General features: G+C 50.7%; 1 protein-coding gene across 1 annotated transcript in view; it reads left to right on the plus strand.

The window, feature by feature from the left end:
• The window catches only part of ADAMTSL5 (ADAMTS like 5), a 270,500-nt gene that overhangs the window by 59,097 nt on the left and 185,730 nt on the right, over positions 1–25,673 (plus strand). The window lies entirely within an intron of this gene.

Below are 25,673 nucleotides of genomic sequence, written 5' to 3' on the forward strand. Positions count from 1 at the left end.
CGCATTAGAGACAATCGCAATAATGGCCACACCTTGCAAGATAACTAATAGTGGCCACCCAGACATATGTTACAATATTGAGTAATGACACAGTATCATATCAAGAATATTGATTAATACAGTACCACGATGGTACATAAGAACACACTTACTATTCTAAACTCCCCATCTATGTACCTTGAACATATATGTTTTCAAGATAAATAGATGTGGAGTAAAGAACGTAAATAAAATAATACATTTATATTCTTACCTTCATGATATTATGGTAGTCTATATGTTTAATGCAATATTTTCTCTGGATGAAATTAAAATTCGATAACTGCCTAGAACACGAATCACCCTGATGTATACAGTAGGTTAGTAACAGTAGTGTCAGGAAAAGGTTTATCAAAATAAAATGCCTCTACATGACTACTGACATACCAGTCGCAGCAGTAAGTGCCCAGGGTCCAATAGGACAAAGGTAATACTAACAAGCATTTGCAATGGGTCTCGCGTTGTAAATTCCTAACCGGATTTTTCTTGCCGCATAATTTGAAAATGAAAATGAAAACAGTTGACATAAGCGAGCCAATTCAATGTGCCACAGGTGCCATGAGTGTGAGCGCGAAGGAGAGACACAAAAGAAAAATGTTCGCTCACAGTCAAACATATCGGCAATCGTGCAATTACCCATGTAAAAGGGTCGATATCAAAGGCAGTGACAACACTGCCCCAAGGAGGGACAACGTAAAGCATTTACCAATTATGACAAAGGATTTTTGAAAAGCAGGCCCAGGAACAAGTGATAGTGATGGGCATGCCGTGGGCGTGGTTAAAGGCCCACATACATACCAACACGTCAGAAAAGCAGCGCTTGACCACTGCTATACTCAACCTAAAAGCTATCCATCTGCACAACTCAATATGAACAATCATTGAAAGAGCAGTTTTATTATGTCTTGGATTTTCAATCATTTGGCTTTAAAAACATCAGCATGTCAGTTTCTCAAGTGCATTGTTCTCAAATATGCACTTCCCATTTTAGGGTGACACACTCAAAGAAAATAATTTTCTTGCAAAGTAACCTTCCTCAATATGGGTAGATTAGACCCTCTGAATTGAGTACTGTGCTGGGCTGCAGTTCAGGGAGCTACCTCCAGGCAGCGATTAATTTGTAAAACAAAATTTTAAAAAAAGTGCCAGAGCCCTTCCTTTGTCAGGAGGCCACCGTAGCTTCCACCACCCAGTGCCCCTGTCAGTGCTGCCAATGACACTACCAACACAACTAAGAGCCATCACACCCTAACAGGTTTGCCAATTCAGCCCTTTTCATGCCCTCAAAGCTATAAGAATTGCTTGGGAGGCAGGTTTTAGTTGCTTTCATGAACATTCAATTAAAAACAACTGTTATTCTGCTAACCTCTAAATGACACAAACAGTGCCACCAAGAGGCAGCTGTCATAAGTATTGGTGTTGATAATTATGTGCCAGTGCCCAGCCCCGGAACCCACCAGCTCAAATTAAGCACTGCTTCCAGGGTCCTGGCAAGCTACCAGAAACTGCCTATCTACATGTTGACCCTGGTGTTCCGCATTTTAAAAACAGTGAACATTTGCATTGACCAGGAGGCCTTTTCTACATTATGAGTAGGGATCTTTTCCTTGCTTTACAGGTGGTGGGCAGGACACCTGGTGGGAGTGGGAGGAATGAGTTGGCACTAATATAAACAAACTAGTTAGTTTACAAATATATTAGGTATGTCATATTTTGCCAAAGCTTTGCAAGATTTAACAACTGCTTTTCAGGTGGCATCTTGCTCCTTACCCAGGAATTGTTTAGGAAAATCATGTACTTGTCGAGGATGTTAGGCCAGTATCATTGGTCAAAACTTGGCTGGATTTATAAAATGTTTCCACATTCCACTCCTAGCAATTTGGTAAGTCATGGCTGACAATGTCATGGTCGTTTCTTATGGGGCAGACATGCATCTCCATTCACCACTAGCGCCACCACTGGGAGGTCACCTATTTAGCAATACAACTGGCCACTCTATCTCCAGGGGCATAGCTAACATTAGTGCAGCAGGTGCATAGCAAGGGTGCCATGGTCCCAGTATAAACAAGGAAATGTGTTCTCCTGCCTTCTGGATGTTTAATATTATGCAGGCCTAATCGGGGTGCAGTCGGTCCCTTTTATGAATGGGCACCAGTGTCACTGCACCTTCTGCACTAAGGATATATATACCCTTGCAGGGGCCAAGGAGTGTGAGCCTTCTTCTGCACCCCAATAATAACTGTATTTAACTTCCTAACGGGGATTACTGAGGCCAGTTTCCTTGCTGCGTTGGGGCCTATCGCCCCTTTGCTGTGTTACTGCTGCCCCATCTTAGAAGCCCTGGGGCGCGAATTCAGGGAAGACCTGGCTTGGCAGTTCGGGCTGGACTGTTCCCATGTGCCCTAAGTGGGAAGGGTATGCCCAGACGTGGGTCCCGTGCTTCCCATGCCACTGGATTCAAGCTAGCCTGGCTGATGAGGGGTGAAACCCCGAAACCTGTCCCAGGATGCTTGTTTTCAGTCCAGGGAAGACCTGGCCTGGCACTTCGGGCTGGACTGTTCCCATGGGGAACAGGGTCAAGACTGATTTGCATATGGCTGGGTACAAACTGGAATGGCATGGGCAGCAAAAAAACGATGGATTAAACCCACATCTGTGACTGGGGGTGAGTGTTTGCATTGTCACCACTCCGTCCATCATCCTTTTTGTGTTGCTAATGTCCCCCTAAGTGGGAAGGGTATGCCCAGGCATGGGTCCCGTGCTTCCCATGCCACTGGATTCAAGCTAGCCTGGCTGAGGAGGGGTGAAACCCAGAAACCGGTCCCAGGATGCTTGTTTTCAGTCCAGGGAAGACCTGACCTGGCAGTTCAGGCTGGACTGTTCCCATGGGGAACAGGGTCAAGACTGATTTGCATATGGGTGGGTCCAATCTGGAATGGCATGGGCATTAAAAAAACGATTGATTAAACCCACATCTGTGACTGGGGGTGAGTGTTTGCATTGTCACCACTCCGTCCATCATCCTTTTTGTGTTGCTAATGTCCCCCTAAGTGGGAAGGGTATGCCCAGGCGTGGGTCCCGTGCTTCACATGCCACTGGTTTCAAGCTAGCCTGGCTGATGAGGGGTGAAACCCCGAAACTGGTCCCAGGATGCTTGTTTTCAGTCCAGGGAAGCCCTGGCCTGACAGTTCGGGCTGGACTGTTCCCATGGGGAACAGGGTTAAGACTGATTTGCATATGGCTGAGTCCAAACTATAATGGCATGGGCAGCAAAAAAAGATGGATTAAACCCAGATCTGTGACTGGGGGTGAGTGTTTGCATTGTCAGCACTCCGTCCATCATCCTTTTTGTGTTGCTAATGTCACCCTAAGTGGGGCTAATGTCGCCCTAAGTGGGGCTAATGTCGCCCTAAGTGGGAAGGGCATGCCCAGACGTGGGCCCCGTGCTACCCATGCCATGGGGTGAAATCCCGAAACCGGTCCCAGGATGCTTGTTTTCAGTCCAGGAAAGACCTGGCCTGGCAGTTCGGGCTGGACTGTTCCCAAGGGGAAAAGGGTCAAGACTGATTTGCATATGGCTGGGTCCAAACTGGAATGGCATGGGCAGCAAAAAAACGATGGATTAAACCCAGATCTGTGACTGGGGGTGAGTGTTTGGATTGTCAGCACTCCGTCCATCATCCTTTTTGTGTTGACGTGGGTCCCGTGCTTCCCATGCCACTGGATTCAAGCTAGCCTGGCTGATGAGGGGTGAAACCCCGAAACCGGTCCCAGGATGCTTGTTTTCAGTCCAGGGAAGACCTGGCCTGGTAGTTCATGCTGGACTGTTCCCATTGGGAACAGGGTCAAGACTGATTTGCATATGGCTGGGTCCAAACTGGAATGGCATGGGCAGCAAAAAAATGATGGATTAAACCCGGATCTGTGACTGGGGCTGAGTGTTTGCATTGTCAGCACTCCGTCCATCATCCTTTTTGTGTTGCTAATGTCGCCCTAAGTGGGAAGGGTATGCCCAGATGTGGGTCCCGTGCTTCCCATGCCACTGGATTCAAACTAGCCTGCTGATGAGCTGTGAAACCCTGAAACCGGTTCCAGGATGCTTGTTTTCAGTCCAGGGAAGACCTGGCCTGGCAGTTTGGGCTGGACTGTTCCTATGGGTAACAGGGTCAAGACTGATTTGCATATGGCTGGGTCCAAACTGGAATGGCATGGGCAGCAAAAAAACGAGGGATTAAACCCAGATCTGTGACTGGCGGTGAGTGTTAGCATTCTCAGCACTCCATCCATCATCCTTTTTGTGTTTCTAATGTCGCCCTAAGTGGGAAGGGTATTCCCAGACGTGGGTCCTGTGCTTCCCATGCCACTGGATTCAACTCCCGTGCTTCCCATGCCACTGGATTCAAGCTAGCCTGGCTGATGAGGGGTGAAACCCCGAAACTGGACCCAGGATGCTAGTTTTCAGTCCAGGGAAGACCTGGCCTGGCAGTTCGGGCTGGACTGTTCCCATGAGAAACAGGGTCAAGACTGATTTGCATATGGCTGGGTCCAAACTGGAATGGCATGGGCAGCAAAAAAACGATGGATTAAACCCAGATCTGTGACTGAGGGTGAGTGTTTGCATTGTCAGCTCTCCGTCCATCATCCTTTTTGTGTTGCTAATGTCGCCCTAAGTGGGAAGGGTATGCCCAGACGTGGGTCCCGTGCTTCCCAAGCCACTGGATTCAAGCTAGCCTGGCTGATGAGGGGTGAAACCCCGAAACCTGTTCCAGGATGCTTGTTTTCAGTCCAGGGAAGACCTGGCCTGGCACTTCGGGCTGGACTGTTCCCATGGGGAACAGGGTCAAGACTGATTTGCATATGGCTGGGTACAAACTGGAATGGCGTGGGCAGCAAAACAAACAATGGATTAAACCTAGATCTCTGACTGGGGGTGAGTGTTTGCATTGTCAGCACTCCGTCCATCATCCTTTTTGTGTTGCTAATGTCGCCCTAAGTGAGAAGGGTATGCCCAGACGTGGGTCCCGTGCTTCCCATGCCACTGGATTCAAGCTAGCCTGGCTGATGAGGGGTGAAACCCCGAAACCGGTCCCAGGATGCTTGTTTTCAGTCCAGGGAAGACCTGACCTGGCAGTTCGGGCTGGACTGTTCCCATGGGGAACAGGGTCAAGACTGATTTGCATATGGCTGGGTCCAAACTGGAATGGCATGGGCAGCAAAAAAAAACAATGGATTAAACCCAGATCTGTGACTGGGGGTGAGTGTTTGCATTGTCAGCACTCCGTCCATCATCCTTTTTGTGTTGCTAATGTCGCCCTAAGTGGGAAGGGTATGCCCAGACGTGGGTCCCGTGCTTCCCATGCCACTGGAATCAAGCTAGCCTGGCTGATGAGGGGTGAAACCCCGAAACCGGTCCCAGGATGCTTATTTTCAGTCCAGGGAAAACCTGGCCTCGCAGTTCAGGCTGGACTGTTCCCATGGGGAACAGGGTCAAGACTAATTTGCATATGGCTGGGTCGAAACTGGAATGGCATGGGCATTAAAAAAACAATGGATTAAACCCAGATGTGTGACTGGGGGTGAGTGATTGCATTGTCACCACTCCGTCCATCATTCTTTTTGTGTTGCTAATGTCGCCCTAAGTGGGAAGGGTATGCCTAAGTGGGAAGGGTATGCCCAGACGTGGGTCCTGTGCTTCCCATGCCACTGGATTCAAGCTAGCCTGGCTGATGAGGGGTGAAACCCCAAAACCAGTCCCAGGATGCTTGTTTTCAGTCCAGGGAAGACCTGGCCTGGGAGTTCGGGCTGGACTGTTCCCATGGGAAACAGGGTCAAGACTGATTTGCATATGGCTGGGTCCAAACTGGAATGGCATGGGCAGCAAAAAAACAATGGATTAAACCCAGATCTGTGATTGGGGGTGAGTGTTTGCATTGTCAGCGCTCCGTCCATCATCCTTTTTGTGTTGGTAATGTCGCCCTAAGTGGGAAGGGTATGCCCAGACGTGGGTCCCGTGATTCCCATGCCACTGGATTCAAGTCCCGTGCTTCCCATGCCACTGGATTCAAGCTAGCCTGGCTGATGAGGGGTGAAACCCTGAAACCGGTCCCAGGATGCTTGTTGTCAGTCCAGGAAAGACCTGGCCTGGCAGTTCGGGCTGGACTGTTCCCATGGGGAACAGGGTCAAGACTGATTTGCATATGGCTGGGTCCAAACTGGAATGGCATGGGCAGCAAAAAAAACAATGGATTAAACCCAGATCTGTGACTGGGGGTGAGTGTTTGCATTGTCAGCACTCTGTCCATCATCCTTTTTGTGTTGCTAATGTCGTCCTAAGTGGGAAAGGTATGCCCAGACGTAGGTCCTGTGCTTCCCATGCCACTGGATTCAAGCTAGCCTGGCTGATGAGGGGTGAAATGCCGAAACCGGTCCCAGGATGCTTGTTTTTCAGTTCAGGGAAGACCTGGCCTGGCAGTTCAGGCTGGACTGTTCCCATGGGGAACAGGGTCAAGACTGATTTGCATATGGCTGGGTCCAAACTGGAATGGCATGGGCAGCAAAAAGACGATGGATTAAACCCAGATTTGTGACTTGGGGTGAGTGTTTGCATTGTCAGCTCTCCGTCCATCATCCTTTTTGTGTTGCTAATGTCGCCCTAAGTGGGAAGGGTATGCCCAGACGTGGGTCCCGTGCTTCCCATGCCACTGGATTCAAGCTAGCCTGGCTGATGAGGGGTGAAACCCCAAAACCTGTCCCAGGATGCTTGTTTTCAGTCCAGGGAAGACCAGGCCTGGCAGTTCGGGCTGGACTGTTCCCATGGGGATCAGGGTCAAGACTAATTTGCATATGGCTGGGTACAAACTGGAATGGCGTGGGCAGCAAAACAAACAACGGATTAAACCTAGATCTCTGACTGGGGGTGAGTGTTTGCATTGTCACCACTCCGTCCATCATCCTTTTTGTGTTGCTAATGTCGCCCTAAGTGGGAAGGTTATGCCCAGATGTGGGTCCTGTGCTTCCCATGCCACTGGATTCAAGCTAGCCTGGCTGATGAGGGGTGAAACCCCGAAACCGGTCCCAGGATGCTTGTTTTCAGTCCAGGGATGACCTGGCCTGGCAGTTCAGGCTGGACTGTTCCCATGGGGAACAGGGTCAAGACTGATTTGCATATGGCTGGGTCCAAACTGGAATGGCATGGACAGCAAAAAAACGATGGATTAAACCCAGATTTGTGACTGGGGGTGAGTGTTTGCATTGTCAGCTCTCCGTCCATCATCCTTTTTGTGTTGCTAATGTCGCCCTACGTGGGAAGGGTATGCCCAGACGTGGGTCCCGTGCTTCCCATGCCACTGGATTCAAGCTAGCCTGGCTGATGAGGGGTGAAACCCTGAAACTGGTCCCAGGATGCTTGTTTTCAGTCCAGGAAAGACCTGACCTGGCAGTTCGGGCTGGACTGTTCCCATGGGGAACAGGGTCAAGACTGATTTGCATATGGCTGGGTCCAAACTGGAATGGCATAGGCATTAAAAAAACGATGGATTAAACCCAGATCTGTGACTGGGGGTGAGTGTTTGCATTGTCAGCGCTCCGTCCATCATCCTTTTTGTGTTGCTAATGTCGCCCTAAGTGGGAAGGGTATGCCCAGACGTGGGTCCCGTGCTTCCCATGCCACTGGATTCAAGCTAGCCTGGCTGATGAGGGGTGAAACCCCGAAACCGGTCCCAGGATGCTTGTTTTCAGTCCAGGGAAGACCTGGCCTGGCAGTTCGGGCTGGACTGTTCCCAGGGGGAACAGGGTCAAGACTGATTTTCATATGGCTGGGTCCAAACTGGAATGGCATGGGCAGCAAAAAAACGATGGATTAAACCCAGATCTGTGACTGGGGATGAGTGTTTGCATTGTCAGCACTCCGTCCATCATCCTTTTTGTGTTGCTAATGTCGCCCTAAGTGGGAAGAGTATGCCCAGACGTGGGTCCCGTGCTTCCCATGCCACTGGATTCAAGCTAGCCTGGCTGATGAGGGGTGAAACCCCGAAACCGGTCCCAGGATGCTTGTTTTCAGTCCAGGAAAAAGACCTGTCCTGGCAGTTCGGGCTGGACTATTCCCATGGGGAACAGGGTCAAGACTGATTTGCATATGGCTGAGTCCAAAATATAATGGCATGGGCAGCAAAAAAACAATGGATTAAACCCAGATCTGTGACTGGGGGTGAGTGTTTGCATTGTCAGCACTCCGTCCATCATCCTTTTTGTGTTGCTAATGTCGCCCTAAGTGTGGCTAATGTCGCCCTAAGTGGGAAGGGTATGCCCAGACGTGGGCCCCATGCTTCCCATGCCACTGGATTCAAGCTAGCCTGGCTGATGCGGGGTGAAATCCCGAAACCGGTCTCAGGATGCTTGTTTTCAGTCCAGGAAAGACCTGGCCTGGCAGTTCGGGCTGGACTGTTCCCATGGGGAAAAGGGTCATGACTGATTTGCATATGGCTGGGTCCAAACTGGAATGGCATGGGCAGCAAAAAAACGATGGATTAAACCCAGATCTGTGACTGGGGGTGAGTGTTTGGATTGTCAGCACTGCGTCCATCATCCTTCTTGTGTTGACGTGGGTCCAGTGCTTCCCATGCCACTGGATTCAAGCTAGCCTGGCTGATGAGGGGTGAAACCCCAAAACCGGTCCCAGGATGCTTGTTTTCAGTCCAGGGAAAACCTGGCCTGGCAGTTCATGCTGGACTGCTCCCATGGGGAACAGGGTCAAGACTGATTTGCATATGGCTGGGTCCAAACTGGAATGGCATGGGCAGCAAAAAAACGATGGATTAAACCCGGATCTGTGACTGGGGCTGAGTGTTTGCATTGTCAGCACTCCGTCCATCATCCTTTTTGTGTTGCTAATGTCGCCCTAAGTGGGAAGGGTATGCCGAGACGTGGGTCCCGTGCTTCCCATGCCACTGTATTCAAACTAGCCTGCTGATGAGGTGTGAAACCCCGAAACCGGTTTCAGGATGATTGTTTTCAGTCCAGGGAAGACCTGGCCTGGCAGTTTGGGCTGTACTGTTCCCATGGGGAACAGGGTCAAGACTGATTTGCATATGGCTGGGTCCAAACTGGAATGGCATGGGCAGCAAAAAAATGATGGATTAAACCCAGATCTGTGACTGGGGGGGAGTGTTTGCATTGTCAGCACTCCGTCTATCATCCTTTTTGTGTTGCTAATGTCGCCCTAAGTGGGAAGGGTATGCCCAGACGTGGGTCCCGTGCTTCCCATGCCACTGGATTCAAGTCCCGTGCTTCCCATGCCACTGGATTTAAGTCCCGTGCTCCCCATGCCACTGGATTCAAGCTAGCCTGGCTGATGAGGGGTGAAACCCCGAAACTGGTCCCAGTATGCTTGTTTTCAGTCCAGGGAAGGCCTGGCAGTTCGGGCTGGACTGTTCCCATGGGAAACAGGGTCAAGACTGATTTGCATATGGCTGGGTCCATACGGGAATGGCATGGGCAGCAAAAAAACGATGGATTAAACCCAGATCTGTGACTGGGGGTGAGTGTTTGCATTGTCAGCACTCCGTCCATCATCCTTTTTGTGTTGCTAATGTCGTCCTAAGTGGGAAAGGTATGCCCAGACGTAGGTCCCGTGCTTCCCATGCCACTGGATTCAAGCTAGCCTGGCTGATGAGGGGTGAAATGCCGAAACCGGTCCCAGGATGCTTGTTTTCAGTCTAGGGAAGAGCTGGCCTGGCAATTCGGGCTGGACTGTTCCCATGGGGAACAGGGTCAAGACTGATTTGCATATGGCTGGGTCCATACGGGAATGGCATGGGCAGCAAAAAAACGATGGATTAAACCCAGATCTGTGACTGGGGGTGAGTGTTTGCATTGTCAGCACTCCGTCCATCATCCTTTTTGTGTTACTAATGTCGCCCTAAGTGGGAAGGGTATCCCCAGACGTTGGGTCCCGTGATTCCCATGCCACTGGATTCAAGTCCCGTGCTTCCCATGCCACTGGATTCAAGCTAGCCTGGCTGATGAGGGGTGAAACCCTGAAACCGGTGCCAGGATGCTTGTTTTCAGTCCAGGGAAGACCTGGCCTGGCCGTTCGGGCTGGACTGTTCCCATGGGGAACAGGGTCAAGACTGATTTGCATATGGCTGGGTCCAAACTGGAATGGCATCACCAGCAAAAAAACGATGGATTAAACCCAGATCTGTGACTGGGGGTGAGTGTTTGCATTGTCAGCACTTCATCCATCATCCTTTTTGTGTTGCTAATGTCACCCTAAGTGGGAAGGGTATGCCCAGATGTGGGTCCCGTGCTTCCCATGCCACTGGATTCAAGTCCCATGCTTCCCATGCCACTGGATTCAAGCTAGCCTGGCTGATGAGCGGTGAAACCCCGAAACTGGTCCCAGGATGCTTGTTTTCAGTCCAGGGAAGACCTGGCCTGGCAGTTCGGGCTGGACTGTTCCCATGGGAAACAGGGTCAAGACTGATTTGCATATGGCTGGGTCCAAACTGGAATGGCATGGGCAGCAAAAAAACGATGGATTAAACCAAGATCTGTGACTGGGGGTGAGTGTTTGGATTGTCAGCTCTCCGTCCATCATCCTTTTTGTGTTGCTAATGTCGCCCTAAGTGGGAAGGGTATGCCCAGACGTGAGTCCCGTGCTTCCCATGCCACTGGATTCAAGCTAGCCTGGCTGATGAGGGGTGAAACCCCAAAACCTGTCCCAGAATGCTTGTTTTCAGTCCAGGGAAGACCTGGCCTGGCAGTTCAGGCTGGACTGTTCCCATGGGGAACAGGGTCAAGACTGATTTGCATATGGCTGGGTACAAACTGGAATGGCGTGGGCAGCAAAACAAACAATGGATTAAATCTAGATCTCTGACTGGGGGTGAGTGTTTGCATTGTCAGCACTCCGTCCATCATCCTTTTTGTGTTGCTAATGTCGCCCTAAGTGGGAAGGGTATGCCCAGACGTGGGTCCTGTGCTTCCCATGCCACTGGATTCAAACTAGCCTGGCTGATGAGGGGTGAAACCCCGAAACCGGTCCCAGGATGCTTGTTTTCAGTCCAGGGAAGACCTGACCTGGCAGTTCGGGCTGGACTGTTCCCATGGGGAACAGGGTCAAGACTGATTTGCGTATGGCTGGGTCCAAACTGGAATGGCATGGGCAGCAAAAAAAACAATGGATTAAACCCAGATCTGTGACTGGGGGTGAGTCTTTGCATTGTCAGCACTCCGTCCATCATCCTTTTTGTGTTGCTAATGACGCCCTAAGTGGGAAGGGTATGCCGAGACGTGGGTCCCGTGCTTCCCATGCCACTGTATTCAAACTAGCCTGCTGATGAGGTGTGAAACCCCGAAACCGGTTTCAGGATGATTGTTTTCAGTCCAGGAAACACCTGGCCTGGCAGTTCGGGCTGGACTGTTCCCATGGGGAAAAGGGTCATGACTGATTTGCATATGGCTGGGTCCAAACTGGAATGGCATGGGCAGCAAAAAAACGATGGATTAAACCCAGATCTGTGACTGGGGGTGAGTGTTTGGATTGTCAGCACTGCGTCCATCAGCCTTCTTGTGTTGACGTGGGTCCAGTGCTTCCCATGCCACTGGATTCAAGCTAGCCTGGCTGATGAGGGGTGAAACCCCAAAACCGGTCCCAGGATGCTTGTTTTCAGTCCAGGGAAAACCTGGCCTGGCAGTTCATGCTGGACTGCTCCCATGGGGAACAGGGTCAAGACTGATTTGCATATGGCTGGGTCCAAACTGGAATGGCATGGGCAGCAAAAAAACGATGGATTAAACCCGGATCTGTGACTGGGGCTGAGTGTTTGCATTGTCAGCACTCCGTCCATCATCCTTTTTGTGTTGCTAATGTCGCCCTAAGTGGGAAGGGTATGCCGAGACGTGGGTCCCGTGCTTCCTATGCCGCTGTATTCAAACTAGCCTGCTGATGAGGTGTGAAACCCCGAAACCGGTTTCAGGATGATTGTTTTCAGTCCAGGGAAGACCTGGCCTGGCAGTTTGGGCTGTACTGTTCCCATGGGGAACAGGGTCAAGACTGATTTGCATATGGCTGGGTCCAAACTGGAATGGCATGGGCAGCAAAAAAATGATGGATTAAACCCAGATCTGTGACTGGGGGTGAGTGTTTGCATTGTCAGCACTCCGTCTATCATCCTTTTTGTGTTGCTAATGTCGCCCTAAGTGGGAAGGGTATGCCCAGACGTGGGTCCCGTGCTTCCCATGCCACTGGATTCAAGTCCCGTGCTTCCCATGCCACTGGATTTAAGTCCCGTGCTCCCCATGCCACTGGATTCAAGCTAGCCTGGCTGATGAGGGGTGAAACCCCGAAACTGGTCCCAGTATGCTTGTTTTCAGTCCAGGGAAGGCCTGGCAGTTCGGGCTGGACTGTTCCCATGGGAAACAGGGTCAAGACTGATTTGCATATGGCTGGGTCCACACTGGAATGGCATGGGCAGCAACAAAACGATGGATTAAACCCAGATCTGTGACTGGGGGTGAGTGTTTGCATTGTCAGAACTCCGTCCATCATCCTTTTTGTGTTACTAATGTCGCCCTAAGTGGGAAGGGTATGCCCAGACGTGGGTCCCGTGATTCCCATGCCACTGGATTCAAGTCCCGTGCTTCCCATGCCACTGGATTCAAGCTAGCCTGGCTGATGAGGGGTGAAACCCCGAAACCGGTCCCAGGATGCTTGTTGTCAGTCCAGGAAAGACCTGGCCTGGTAGTTCGGGCTGGTCTGTTCCCATGGGGAACAGGGTCAAGACTGATTTGCATATGGCTGGGTCCAAACTGGAATGGCATGGGCAGCAAAAAAAACAATGGATTAAACCCAGATCTGTGACTGGGGGTGAGTGTTTGCATTGTCAGCACTCCGTCCATCATCCTTTTTGTGTTGCTAATGTCGTCCTAAGTGGGAAAGGTATGCCCAGACGTAGGTCCCGTGCTTCCCATGCCACTGGATTCAAGCTAGCCTGGCTGATGAGGGGTGAAATGCCGAAACCGGTCCCAGGATGCTTGTTTTCAGTCTAGGGAAGAGCTGGCCTGGCAATTCGGGCTGGACTGTTCCCATGGGGAACAGGGTCAAGACTGATTTGCATATGGCTGGGTCCATACGGGAATGGCATGGGCAGCAAAAAAACGATGGATTAAACCAAGATCTGTGACTGGGGGTGAGTGTTTGGATTGTCAGCTCTCCGTCCATCATCCTTTTTGTGTTGCTAATGTCGCCCTAAGTGGGAAGGGTATGCCCAGACGTGGGTCCCGTGCTTCCCATTCCACTGGATTCAAGCTAGCCTGGCTGATGAGGGGTGAAACCCCAAAACCTGTCCCAGGATGCTTGTTTTCAGTCCAGGGAAGACCTGGCCTGGCAGTTCAGGCTGGACTGTTCCCATGGGGAACAGGGTCAAGACTGATTTGCATATGGCTGGGTACAAACTGGAATGGCGTGGGCAGCAAAACAAACAATGGATTAAATCTAGATCTCTGACTGGGGGTGAGTCTTTGCATTGTCAGCACTCCGTCCATCATCCTTTTTGTGTTGCTAATGACGCCCTAAGTGGGAAGGGTATGCCGAGACGTGGGTCCCGTGCTTCCCATGCCACTGTATTCAAACTAGCCTGCTGATGAGGTGTGAAACCCCGAAACCGGTTTCAGGATGATTGTTTTCAGTCCAGGAAAGACCTGGCCTGGCAGTTCGGGCTGGACTGTTCCCATGGGGAAAAGGGTCATGACTGATTTGCATATGGCTGGGTCCAAACTGGAATGGCATGGGCAGCAAAAAAACGATGGATTAAACCCAGATCTGTGACTGGGGGTGAGTGTTTGGATTGTCAGCACTGCGTCCATCAGCCTTCTTGTGTTGACGTGGGTCCAGTGCTTCCCATGCCACTGGATTCAAGCTAGCCTGGCTGATGAGGGGTGAAACCCCAAAACCGGTCCCAGGATGCTTGTTTTCAGTCCAGGGAAAACCTGGCCTGGCAGTTCATGCTGGACTGCTCCCATGGGGAACAGGGTCAAGACTGATTTGCATATGGCTGGGTCCAAACTGGAATGGCATGGGCAGCAAAAAAACGATGGATTAAACCCGGATCTGTGACTGGGGCTGAGTGTTTGCATTGTCAGCACTCCGTCCATCATCCTTTTTGTGTTGCTAATGTCGCCCTAAGTGGGAAGGGTATGCCGAGACGTGGGTCCCGTGCTTCCCATGCCACTGTATTCAAACTAGCCTGCTGATGAGGTGTGAAACCCCGAAACCGGTTTCAGGATGATTGTTTTCAGTCCAGGGAAGACCTGGCCTGGCAGTTTGGGCTGTACTGTTCCCATGGGGAACAGGGTCAAGACTGATTTGCATATGGCTGGGTCCAAACTGGAATGGCATGGGCAGCAAAAAAATGATGGATTAAACCCAGATCTGTGACTGGGGGTGAGTGTTTGCATTGTCAGCACTCCGTCTATCATCCTTTTTGTGTTGCTAATGTCGCCCTAAGTGGGAAGGGTATGCCCAGACGTGGGTCCCGTGCTTCCCATGCCACTGGATTCAAGTCCCGTGCTTCCCATGCCACTGGATTTAAGTCCCGTGCTCCCCATGCCACTGGATTCAAGCTAGCCTGGCTGATGAGGGGTGAAACCCCGAAACTGGTCCCAGTATGCTTGTTTTCAGTCCAGGGAAGGCCTGGCAGTTCGGGCTGGACTGTTCCCATGGGAAACAGGGTCAAGACTGATTTGCATATGGCTGGGTCCACACTGGAATGGCATGGGCAGCAACAAAACGATGGATTAAACCCAGATCTGTGACTGGGGGTGAGTGTTTGCATTGTCAGAACTCCGTCCATCATCCTTTTTGTGTTACTAATGTCGCCCTAAGTGGGAAGGGTATGCCCAGACGTGGGTCCCGTGATTCCCATGCCACTGGATTCAAGTCCCGTGCTTCCCATGCCACTGGATTCAAGCTAGCCTGGCTGATGAGGGGTGAAACCCCGAAACCGGTCCCAGGATGCTTGTTGTCAGTCCAGGAAAGACCTGGCCTGGTAGTTCGGGCTGGTCTGTTCCCATGGGGAACAGGGTCAAGACTGATTTGCATATGGCTGGGTCCAAACTGGAATGGCATGGGCAGCAAAAAAAACAATGGATTAAACCCAGATCTGTGACTGGGGGTGAGTGTTTGCATTGTCAGCACTCCGTCCATCATCCTTTTTGTGTTGCTAATGTCGTCCTAAGTGGGAAAGGTATGCCCAGACGTAGGTCCCGTGCTTCCCATGCCACTGGATTCAAGCTAGCCTGGCTGATGAGGGGTGAAATGCCGAAACCGGTCCCAGGATGCTTGTTTTCAGTCTAGGGAAGAGCTGGCCTGGCAATTCGGGCTGGACTGTTCCCATGGGGAACAGGGTCAAGACTGATTTGCATATGGCTGGGTCCATACGGGAATGGCATGGGCAGCAAAAAAACGATGGATTAAACCCAGATCTGTGACTGGGGGTGAGTGTTTGCATTGTCAGCACTCCGTCCATCATCCTTTTTGTGTTACTAATGTCGCCCTAAGTGGGAAGGGTATCCCCAGACGTTGGGTCCCGTGATTCCCATGCCACTGGATTCAAGTCCCGTGCTTCCCATGCCACTGGATTCAAGCTAGCCTGGCTGATGAGGGGTGAAACCCTGAAACCGGTGCCAGGATGCTTGTTTTCAGTCCAGGGAAGACCTGGCCTGGCAGTTCGGGCTGGACTGTTCCCATGGGGAACAGGGTCAAGACTGATTTGCATATGGCTGGGTCCAAACTGGAATGGCATCGCCAGCAAAAAAACGATGGATTAAACCCAGATCTGTGACTGGGGGTGAGTGTTTGCATTGTCAGCACTTCATCCATCATCCTTTTTGTGTTGCTAATGTCACCCTAAGTGGGAAGGGTATGCCCAGATGTGGGTCCCGTGCTTCCCATGCCACTGGATTCAAGTCCCATGCTTCCCATGCCACTGGATTCAAGCTAGCCTGGCTGATGAGCGGTGAAACCCCGAAACTGGTCCCAGGATGCTTGTTTTCAGTCCAGGGAAGACCTGGCCTGGCAGTTCGGGCTGGACTGTTCCCATGGGAAACAGGGTCAAGACTGATTTGCATATGGCTGGGTCCAAACTGGAATGGCATGGGCAGCAAAAAAACGATGGATTAAACCAAGATCTGTGACTGGGGGTGAGTGTTTGGATTGTCAGCTCTCCGTCCATCATCCTTTTTGTGTTGCTAATGTCGCCCTAAGTGGGAAGGGTATGCCCAGACGTGGGTCCCGTGCTTCCCATGCCACTGGATTCAAGCTATCCTGGCTGATGAGGGGTGAAACCCCAAAACCTGTCCCAGGATGCTTGTTTTCAGTCCAGGGAAGACCTGGCCTGGCAGTTCAGGCTGGACTGTTCCCATGGGGAACAGGGTCAAGACTGATTTGCATATGGCTGGGTACAAACTGGAATAGCGTGGGCAGCAAAACAAACAATGGATTAAACCCAGATCTGTGACTGGGGGTGAGTGTTTGCATTGTCAGCACTCCGTCCATCATCCTTTTTGTGTTGCTAATGACGCCCTAAGTGGGAAGGGTATGCCCAGACGTGGGTCCCGTGCTTCCCATGCCACTGGAATCAACCTAGCCTGGTTGATGAGGGGTGAAACCCCGAAACCGGTCCCAGGATGCTTGTTTTCAGTCCAGTGAAGACCTGGCCTGGCAGTTCAGGCTGGACTGTTCCCATGGGGAACAGGGTCAAGACTAATTTGCATATGGCTGGGTCCAAACTGGAATGACATGGGCATTAAAAAAACAATGGATTAAACCCAGATCTGTGACTGGGGGTGAGTGTTTGCATTGTCAGCACTCCGTCCATCATCCTTTTTGTGTTGATAATGTCTCCCTAAGTGGGAAGCGTATGCCCAGACGTGGGTCCAGTGCTTCCCATGCCACTGGATTCAAGCTAGCCTGGCTGATGAGGGGTGAAACCCCGAAACCAGTCCCAGGATGCTTGTTTTCAGTCCAGGGAAGACCTGGCCTGGCAGTTCGGGCTGGACTGTTCCCATGGGAAACAGGGTCAAGACTGATTTGCATATGGCTGGGTCCAAACTGGAATGGCATGGGCAGCAAAAAAACAATGGATTAAACCCAGATCTGTGACTTGGGGTGAGTGTTTGCATTGTCAGCACTCCGTCCATCATCCTTTTTGTATTGCTAATGTCGCTCTAAGTGGGAAGGGTATGCCCAGACGTGAGTCCCGTGCTTCCCATGCCACTGGATTCAAGCTAGCCTGACTGATGAGGGGTGAAACCCCAAAACCTGTCCCAGGATGCTTCTTTTCAGTCCAGGGAAGACCTGGCCTGGCAGTTCAGGCTGGACTGTTCCCATGGGGAACAGGGTCAAGACTGATTTGCATATGGCTGGGTACAAACTGGAATCGCGTGGGCAGCAAAACAAACAATGGATTAAATCTAGATCTCTGACTGGGGGTGAGTGTTTGCATTGTCAGCACTCCGTCCATCATCCTTTTTGTGTTGCTAATGTCGCCCTAAGTGGGAAGGGTATGCCCAGACGTGGGTCCTGTGCTTCCCATGCCACTGGATTCAAACTAGCCTGGCTGATGAGGGGTGAAACCCCGAAACCGGTCCCAGGATGCTTGTTTTCAGTCCAGGGAAGACCTGACCTGGCAGTTCGGGCTGGACTGTTCCCATGGGGAACAGGGTCAAGACTGATTTGCGTATGGCTGGGTCCAAACTGGAATGGCATGGGCAGCAAAAAAAACAATGGATTAAACCCAGATCTGTGACTGGGGGTGAGTCTTTGCATTGTCAGCACTCCGTCCATCATCCTTTTTGTGTTGCTAATGACGCCCTAAGTGGGAAGGGTATGCCCAGACGTGGGTCCCGTGCTTCCCATGCCACTGGAATCAAGCTAGCCTGGTTGATGAGGGGTGAAACCCCGAAACCGGTCCCAGGATGCTTGTTTTCAGTCCAGTGAAGACCTGGCCTGGCAGTTCAGGCTGGACTGTTCCCATGGGGAACAGGGTCAAGACTAATTTGCATATGGCTGGGTCCAAACTGGAATGACATGGGCATTAAAAAAACAATGGATTAAACCCAGATCTGTGACTGGGGGTGAGTGTTTGCATTGTCAGCACTCCGTCCATCATCCTTTTTGTGTTGATAATGTCTCCCTAAGTGGGAAGCGTATGCCCAGACGTGGGTCCAGTGCTTCCCATGCCACTGGATTCAAGCTAGCCTGGCTGATGAGGGGTGAAATCCCGAAACCAGTCCCAGGATGCTTGTTTTCAGTCCAGGGAAGACCTGGCCTGGCAGTTCGGGCTGGACTGTTCCCATGGGAAACAGGGTCAAGACTGATTTGCATATGGCTGGGTCCAAACTGGAATGGCATGGGCAGCAAAAAAACAATGGATTAAACCCAGATCTGTGACTTGGGGTGAGTGTTTGCATTGTCAGCACTCCGTCCATCATCCTTTTTGTATTGCTAATGTCGCTCTAAGTGGGAAGGGTATGCCCAGACGTGAGTCCCGTGCTTCCCATGCCACTGGATTCAAGCTAGCCTGACTGATGACGGGTGAAACCCCGAAACTGGTCCCACGATGCTTATTTTCAGTCCAGGGAAGACCTGACCTGGCAGTTCGGGCTGGACTGTTCCCATGGGAAACAGGGTCAAGACTGATTTGCATATGGCTGGGTCCAAACAGGAATGGCATGGGCAGCAAAAAAACGATGGATTAAACCCAGATCTGTGACTGGGGGTGAGTGTTTGCATTGTCAGCACTCCGTCCATCATCCTTTTTGTGTTGCTAATGTCGCCCTAAGTGGGAAGGGTATGCCCAGACGTGGGTCCCGTGCTTCCCATGCCACTGGATTCAAGCTAGCCTGGCTGATGAGGGGTGAAACCCCGAAACCGGTCCCACAATGCTTGTTTTCAGTCCAGGGAAGACCTGACCTGGCAGTTCGGGCTGGACTGTTCCCATGAGAAACAGGGTCAAGACTGATTTGCATATGGCTGGGTCCAAACGGGAATGCATGCGCAGCAAAAAAACGATGGATTAAACCCAGATCTGTGACTGGGGGTGAGTGTTTGCATTGTCAGCACTCCGTCCATCATCCTTTTTGTGTTGCTAATGTCGCCCTAAGTGGGAAGGGTATGCCCAGACGTGGGTCCCGTGATTCCCATGCCACTTGATTCAAGTCCCGTGCTTCCCATGCCACTGGATTCAAGCTAGCCTGGTTGATGAGGGGTGAAACCCCGAAACCGGTCCCACGATGCTTGTTTTCAGTCCAGGGAAGACCTGGCCTGGCAGTTCGGGCTGGACTGTTCCCATGGGGAACAGGGTCAAGACTGATTTGCATACGGCTGGGTCCAAACTGGAATGGCATCGCCAGCAAAAAAAACGATGGATTAAACCCAGATCTGTGACTGGGGGTGAGTGTTTGCATTGTCAGCACTCCGTCCATCATCCTTTTTGTGTTGCTAATGTCGTCCTAAGTGGGAAAGGTATGTCGTCCTATGTGGGAAAGGTATGCCCAGACGTGGGTCCCGTGCTTCCCATGCCACTGGATTCAAGCTAGCCTGGCTGATGAGGGGTGAAACCCCGAAACCGGTCCCAGGATGCTTGTTTTCAGTTCAGGGAAGACCTGGCCTGGCAGTTCAGGCTGGACTGCTCCCATGGGGAACAGGGTCATGACCAGTTTGCATATGGCTAGGTCCAACCTGGAATGGAATGGGCATTAAAAAAACAATGGATTAAACCCAGATCTGTGACTGGGGGTGAGTGTTTGCATTGTCAGCACTCTGTCCATCATCCTTTTTGTGTTGCTAATGTCGCCCTAAGTGGGAAGGGTATGCCCAGACGTGGGTCCCGTGCTTCCCAATCCACTGGATTCAAGCCAGCCTGGCTGATGAGGGGTGAAACCCCGAAACCGGTCCCAGGATGCTTGTTTTCAATCTAGGGAAGACCTGGCCTGGCTGTTCGGGCTGGACTGTTCCCATGGGCAACAGGGTCAAGACTGATTTGCATATGGCTGGGTCCAAACTGGAATGGCATGGGCAGCAAAAAAAAACAATGGATTAAACCCAGATCTGTGACTGGGGGTGAGTGTTTGCATTGTCAGCACTCCGTCCATCATCCTGGAAAGGTATGCCCAGACGTGGGTCCTGTGCTTCCCATGCCACTGGATTCAAGCTAGCCTTGCTGATGAGGGGTGAAACCCCGAAACCGGTCCCAGGATGCTTGTTTTCAGTTCAGGGAAGACCTGGCCTGGCAGTTCGGGCTGGACTGTTCCCATGGGAAACAGGGTCTAGACTGATGGGTCATGACTGATTTGCATATGGCTGGGTCCAAACTGGAATGGCATGTGCAGCAAAAAAACGATGGATTAAACCCAGATCTGTGACTGGGGGTGAGTGTTTGCATTGTCAGCACTCCGTCCATCATCCTTTTTGTGTTGCTAATGTCGCCCTAAGTGGGAAGGGTATGCCCAGATGTGGGTCCCATGCTTCCCATGCCACTGGATTCAAGCTAGCGTGGCTAATGAGGGGTGAAACCCCGAAACCAGTCCCAGGATGCTTGTTTTCAGTCCAGGGAAGACCTTGCCTGGCAGTTGAGGCTGGACTTTTCCCATGGGGAACAGGGTCAAGACTGATTTGCATATGGCTGGGTCCAAACTGGAATGGCATGGGCAGCAAAAAAATGATGGATTAAACCCAGATCTGTGACTGGGGGTGAGTTTTTGCATTGTCAGCACTCCGTCCATCATCCTTTTTGTGTTGCTAATGTCACCCTAAGTGGGAAGGGTATGCCCAGATGTGGGTCCCGGGCTTCCCATGCCACTGGATTCAAGCTAGACTGGCTAATGAGGGGCGAAACCCCGAAACCGGTCCCAGGATGCTTGTTTTCAGTCCAGGGAAGACCAGGCCTGGCAGTTCGGGCTGGACTGTTCCCATGGGGAACAGGGTCAAGACTGATTTGCATATGGCTGGGTCCAAACTGGAATGGCATGGGCAGCAAAAAGACGATGGATTAAACCCAGATTTGTGACTTGGGGTGAGTGTTTGCATTGTCAGCTCTCCGTCCATCATCCTTTTTGTGTTGCTAATGTCGCCCTAAGTGGGAAGGGTATGCCCAGACGTGGGTCCCGTGCTTCCCATGCCACTGGATTCAAGCTAGCCTGGCTGATGAGGGGTGAAACCCCAAAACCTGTCCCAGGATGCTTGTTTTCAGTCCAGGGAAGACCAGGCCTGGCAGTTCGGGCTGGACTGTTCCCATGGGGATCAGGGTCAAGACTGATTTGCATATGGCTGGGTACAAACTGGAATGGCGTGGGCAGCAAAACAAACAATGGATTAAACCTAGATCTCTGACTGGGGGTGAGTGTTTGCATTGTCACCACTCCGTCCATCATCCTTTTTGTGTTGCTAATGTCGCCCTAAGTGGGAAGGTTATGCCCAGATGTGGGTCCTGTGCTTCCCATGCCACTGGATTCAAGCTAGCCTGGCTGATGAGGGGTGAAACCCCGAAACCGGTCCCAGGATGCTTGTTTTCAGTCCAGGGAAGACCTAGCCTGGCAGTTCGGGCTGGACTGTTCCCATGGGCAACAGGGTCAAGACTGATTTGCATATGGCTGGGTCCAAACTGGAATGGCATGGGCAGCAAAAAAAAACAATGGATTAAACCCAGATCTGTGACTGGGGGTGAGTGTTTGCATTGTCAGCACTCCGTCCATCATCCTGGAAAGGTATGCCCAGACGTGGGTCCTGTGCTTCCCATGCCACTGGATTCAAGCTAGCCTTGCTGATGAGGGGTGAAACCCCGAAACCGGTCCCAGGATGCTTGTTTTCAGTTCAGGGAAGACCTGGCCTGGCAGTTCAGGCTGGACTGTTCCCATGGGGAACAGGGTCAAGACCAATTTGCATATGGCTGGTTCCAAACTGGAATGGAATGGGCATTAAAAAAACAATGGATTAAACCCAGATCTGTGACTGGGGGTGAGTGTTTGCATTGTCAGCACTCTGTCCATCATCCTTTTTGTGTTGCTAATGTCGCCCTAAGTGGGAAGGATATGCCCAGACGTGGGTCCCGTGCTTCCCAATCCACTGGATTCAAGCCAGCCTGGCTGATGAGGGGTGAAACCCCGAAACCGGTCCCAGGATGCTTGTTTTCAGTCTAGGGAAGACCTGGCCTGGCAGTTCGGGCTGGACTGTTCCCATGGGTAACAGGGTCAAGACTGATTTGTATATGGCTGGGTCAAAACTGGAATGGCATGTGCAGCAAAAAAACGATGGATTAAACCCAGATCTGTGACTGGGGGTGAGTGTTTGCATTGTCAGCACTCCGTCCATCATCCTTTTTGTGTTGCTAATATCGCCCTAAGTGGGAAGGGTATGCCCAGACGTGGGTCCCGTGCTTCCCATGCCACTGGATTCAAGCTAGCCTGGCTGATGAGGGGTGAAACCCCAAAACCAGTCCCAGGATGCTTGTTTTCAGTCCAGGGAAGACCTGGCCTGGCAGTTCAGACTGGACTTTTCCCATGGGGAACAGGGTCAAGACTGATTTGCATATGGCTGGGTCCAAACTGGAATGGCATGGGCAGCAAATAAATGATGGATTAAACCCAGATCTGTGACTGGGGGTGAGTGTTTGCATTGTCAGCACTCCGTGGGAAGGGTGTGCCCAGACGTGGGTTCCGTGCTTCCTATGCCACTGGATTCAAGCTAGCCTGGCTGATGAGGGGTGAAACTCCGAAACCGGTCCCAGGATGCTTGTTTTCAGTCCAGGGAAGACCGGTCCCAGGATGCTTGTTTTCAGTCCAGGGAAGACCTGACCTGGCAGTTCGGGCAGCACTGTTCCCATGGGGAACAGGGTCAAGACTGATTTGCATATGGCTGGTTCCAAACTGGAATGGCATGGGCAGCAAAAAAAAGATGGATTAAACCCAGATCTGTGACTGGGTGTGAGTGTTTGCATTGTCAGCACTCCGTCCATCATCCTTTTTGTGTTGCTAATGTCGCCCAGGAGTGTGAGCCTTCTTCTGCACCCCAATAATAAATGTCTTTAAGTTCCTAACGGGGATTACTGAGGCCAGTTTCCTTGCTGCGTTGGGGCCTATCGCCCCTTTGCTGTGTTACTGCTGCCCCATTTTAGAAGCCCTGGGGCGCGAATTCACAGCTCCACACCCTAGAAGCCTATGAACTTCGAAATGCAGTTAACTCAGCAGCAGGTGCGAGCTGTGTTTTGCTTCCAGAATCCCCGAACTACTGTAAATATTTAGCTTTACCTGCCATGTCAAGAGATATGAAGATGCTCCTGCCGGGAGGCAGAGGAGCTGGGAGAGCCGGGCGCTGCTGTGTACTACCAGGTCATGTCTAGCACTCCTCCCTTCCGTGACCTTCGGTAGATTGATTTATGTTCAAGTACGGCCTTTAAAAAAAAAAAAGTCCAAATGCCTCTGAAGAAAATTATTAGCACCTTGGTCTGCCATGCTTAGGGGCGCCTATAATGAAGTGGTGGAAGAGAGCCAACTTTGTAAAGCACCCTTTTATTACATTTAGCAGCACTATTGAAAGATTTTATGACAGAAAGTGTGAAAAGGCCTTGTTTTTTTTAAGATGGAAAAAAGAAATACCCTGAATGATTTCGTAATGTGCAGGTTGTGCTCACATTTTCATTGTGCGTCATCGATATGTTGAGTAAAACGTGGAAGACCGACTAAACTAGGTTGTCTTGGTGTAGTACACACAAGCTTGGCAGAGAAGAATTTTATCCGTCCATTTTCGGTAACATACATGCGTATTATTTTGCTAAACAGAGAAAGGTTAGGACTGATGTTTGTGGAAACGTTGTGAAGGCACAACTTTGCTTTAGTTTGTAAATGAACACTTTACAGCTTAGTTTAATTTTCTCACGGTTTTGGTGAACGTGATTTTGGAACCAGCAGAAGCCGCTACCCCGGCTCATCCTTAGCAGCCCAGATAGTGTCCTTGCCATTCCTGCTCCCAGGAGTCGTGGTGGCTGCAGAATGAACAGAAAGTAAATAGGGTTCTTAGAGAACTGTTTACGTGTTGCAGTTGCCAATCGTTGCTCTTCTTAGTGTTTATTCCAGCTGTTGACGGGGTAAGAGTGATAAATCGATGTCCATGCTTTTTTCTTAAAACATTTTTTGTTTTCATGATGTCTAGTTGGTCTCGAAACCAATGTCCACAATCGACTGTGACAAGTTAGGGTCCCAGACGCCACTGAACATACGAATCATAGGGAAGGATCCTCTTAGCTGACTGCCATGACCAGCCAAGGGGTTCCAGTTCTTCTGTCATTGAAGATCACCAAGTAGGCTGATTTATAATGTAAGAGCAACAAAGCCCAGCAAGATACTACCGCAGAGCAGACCACCCTTTTCTTGGTTTTATCCTAAGTGATTGTCTTGCAGGGACAAAGGTGACACTGAAGTGGCCGTGAGCAAAGGGGACTATGCATGCCTGCAGAAAGAGAATCCATGTGGCCCTCCCACTAGTCAGTGAGGCGCCACAAAACAGCACAAATTTTCCCAGTGGATTTTTTTTTTTTTTAGGTCGAGCGTGCAAGCGCTTTGACCTGTTGTAAATATTGTGGGCTTTTAACCACGGCATGTCCATCACTTTCACACGTTCCTGGGCTTTGTTATTATTGGTAAATGTTTTAAGTTTGTCCCCCTTAGGGCGGTTTTGTTACCGCCCTTCAGACTGCCCCTGTTACGAGGATAATTGCACTATTGCCGATATCTTTGACTGCAAGCAAACTTCATTTCTTTTTGTGTCTCTCCTTCGCGCTCATGCTCATGGTGGCCTCACTTATGTCAACTGTTTTACTTTTCATTTTCAATTTAAGTGCCAAGAAAATCCATTTAGGAAATTACAACGTTAATAGCACTAACTCGAGAAAACACAAGACCCATTGCATTGCAAATGCTTGTTTTGCCTTCTGCTCAGGCAGGACACTAACACAAATGATGCAGCAGGAGGCAGAAGGTACTGCCCAGCATGTTTTACCCACCCAAGTGGCAACAAGTGATTACTTCCTGTAATTTGTCTCCATGCTGGTTGTACCACCTGACAGTAAGTGAAAGGTAGTGGTGCTTTATCAATGTGGGATGTTATGTAGTGTAAGCCTAACCCTGGGCCACTTAGTACTGTGCAGGGCTATAATCCAAAGAATACAAGAGATTTTCAGCAGGCTAGAGGAGAAGATGGCTGCTGAAGTGATCAAAGGGGACCTTTTAAGGCGACTACATCTAGTGGTCTTTAAAGAGGTGAATCTTCAGCTCTCTCCTGAACTGGCTGAGGGTTGAGGTAACACTGATGGGTCCACAGTGTTTTGAAACCTGGGGGTTTTAGTGGAGAGGGCCTGCTCCCTCTGTTTTTTTGTATTCACATTTCTTTGTTGTGACACTGGCAGGGTCTGGCCACTATGCCGGTAGCTACCAGAGATTATGAGTTTGTTAGACAGAGCTGCCATTTGTGAAGGCTTTGCACATTATGCAATTGGTCACAACTATGGTGCTAGGAAGTAGGAGGATCCAGTGGAGTTCCAACAGGTTCGGGGTAATTTGGTCCTACTCTATCAGATCCGTGA

This window comes from Pleurodeles waltl, chromosome 3_1 (assembly GCF_031143425.1).
Source record: "Pleurodeles waltl isolate 20211129_DDA chromosome 3_1, aPleWal1.hap1.20221129, whole genome shotgun sequence".
NCBI lineage: Eukaryota > Metazoa > Chordata > Amphibia > Caudata > Salamandridae > Pleurodeles > Pleurodeles waltl.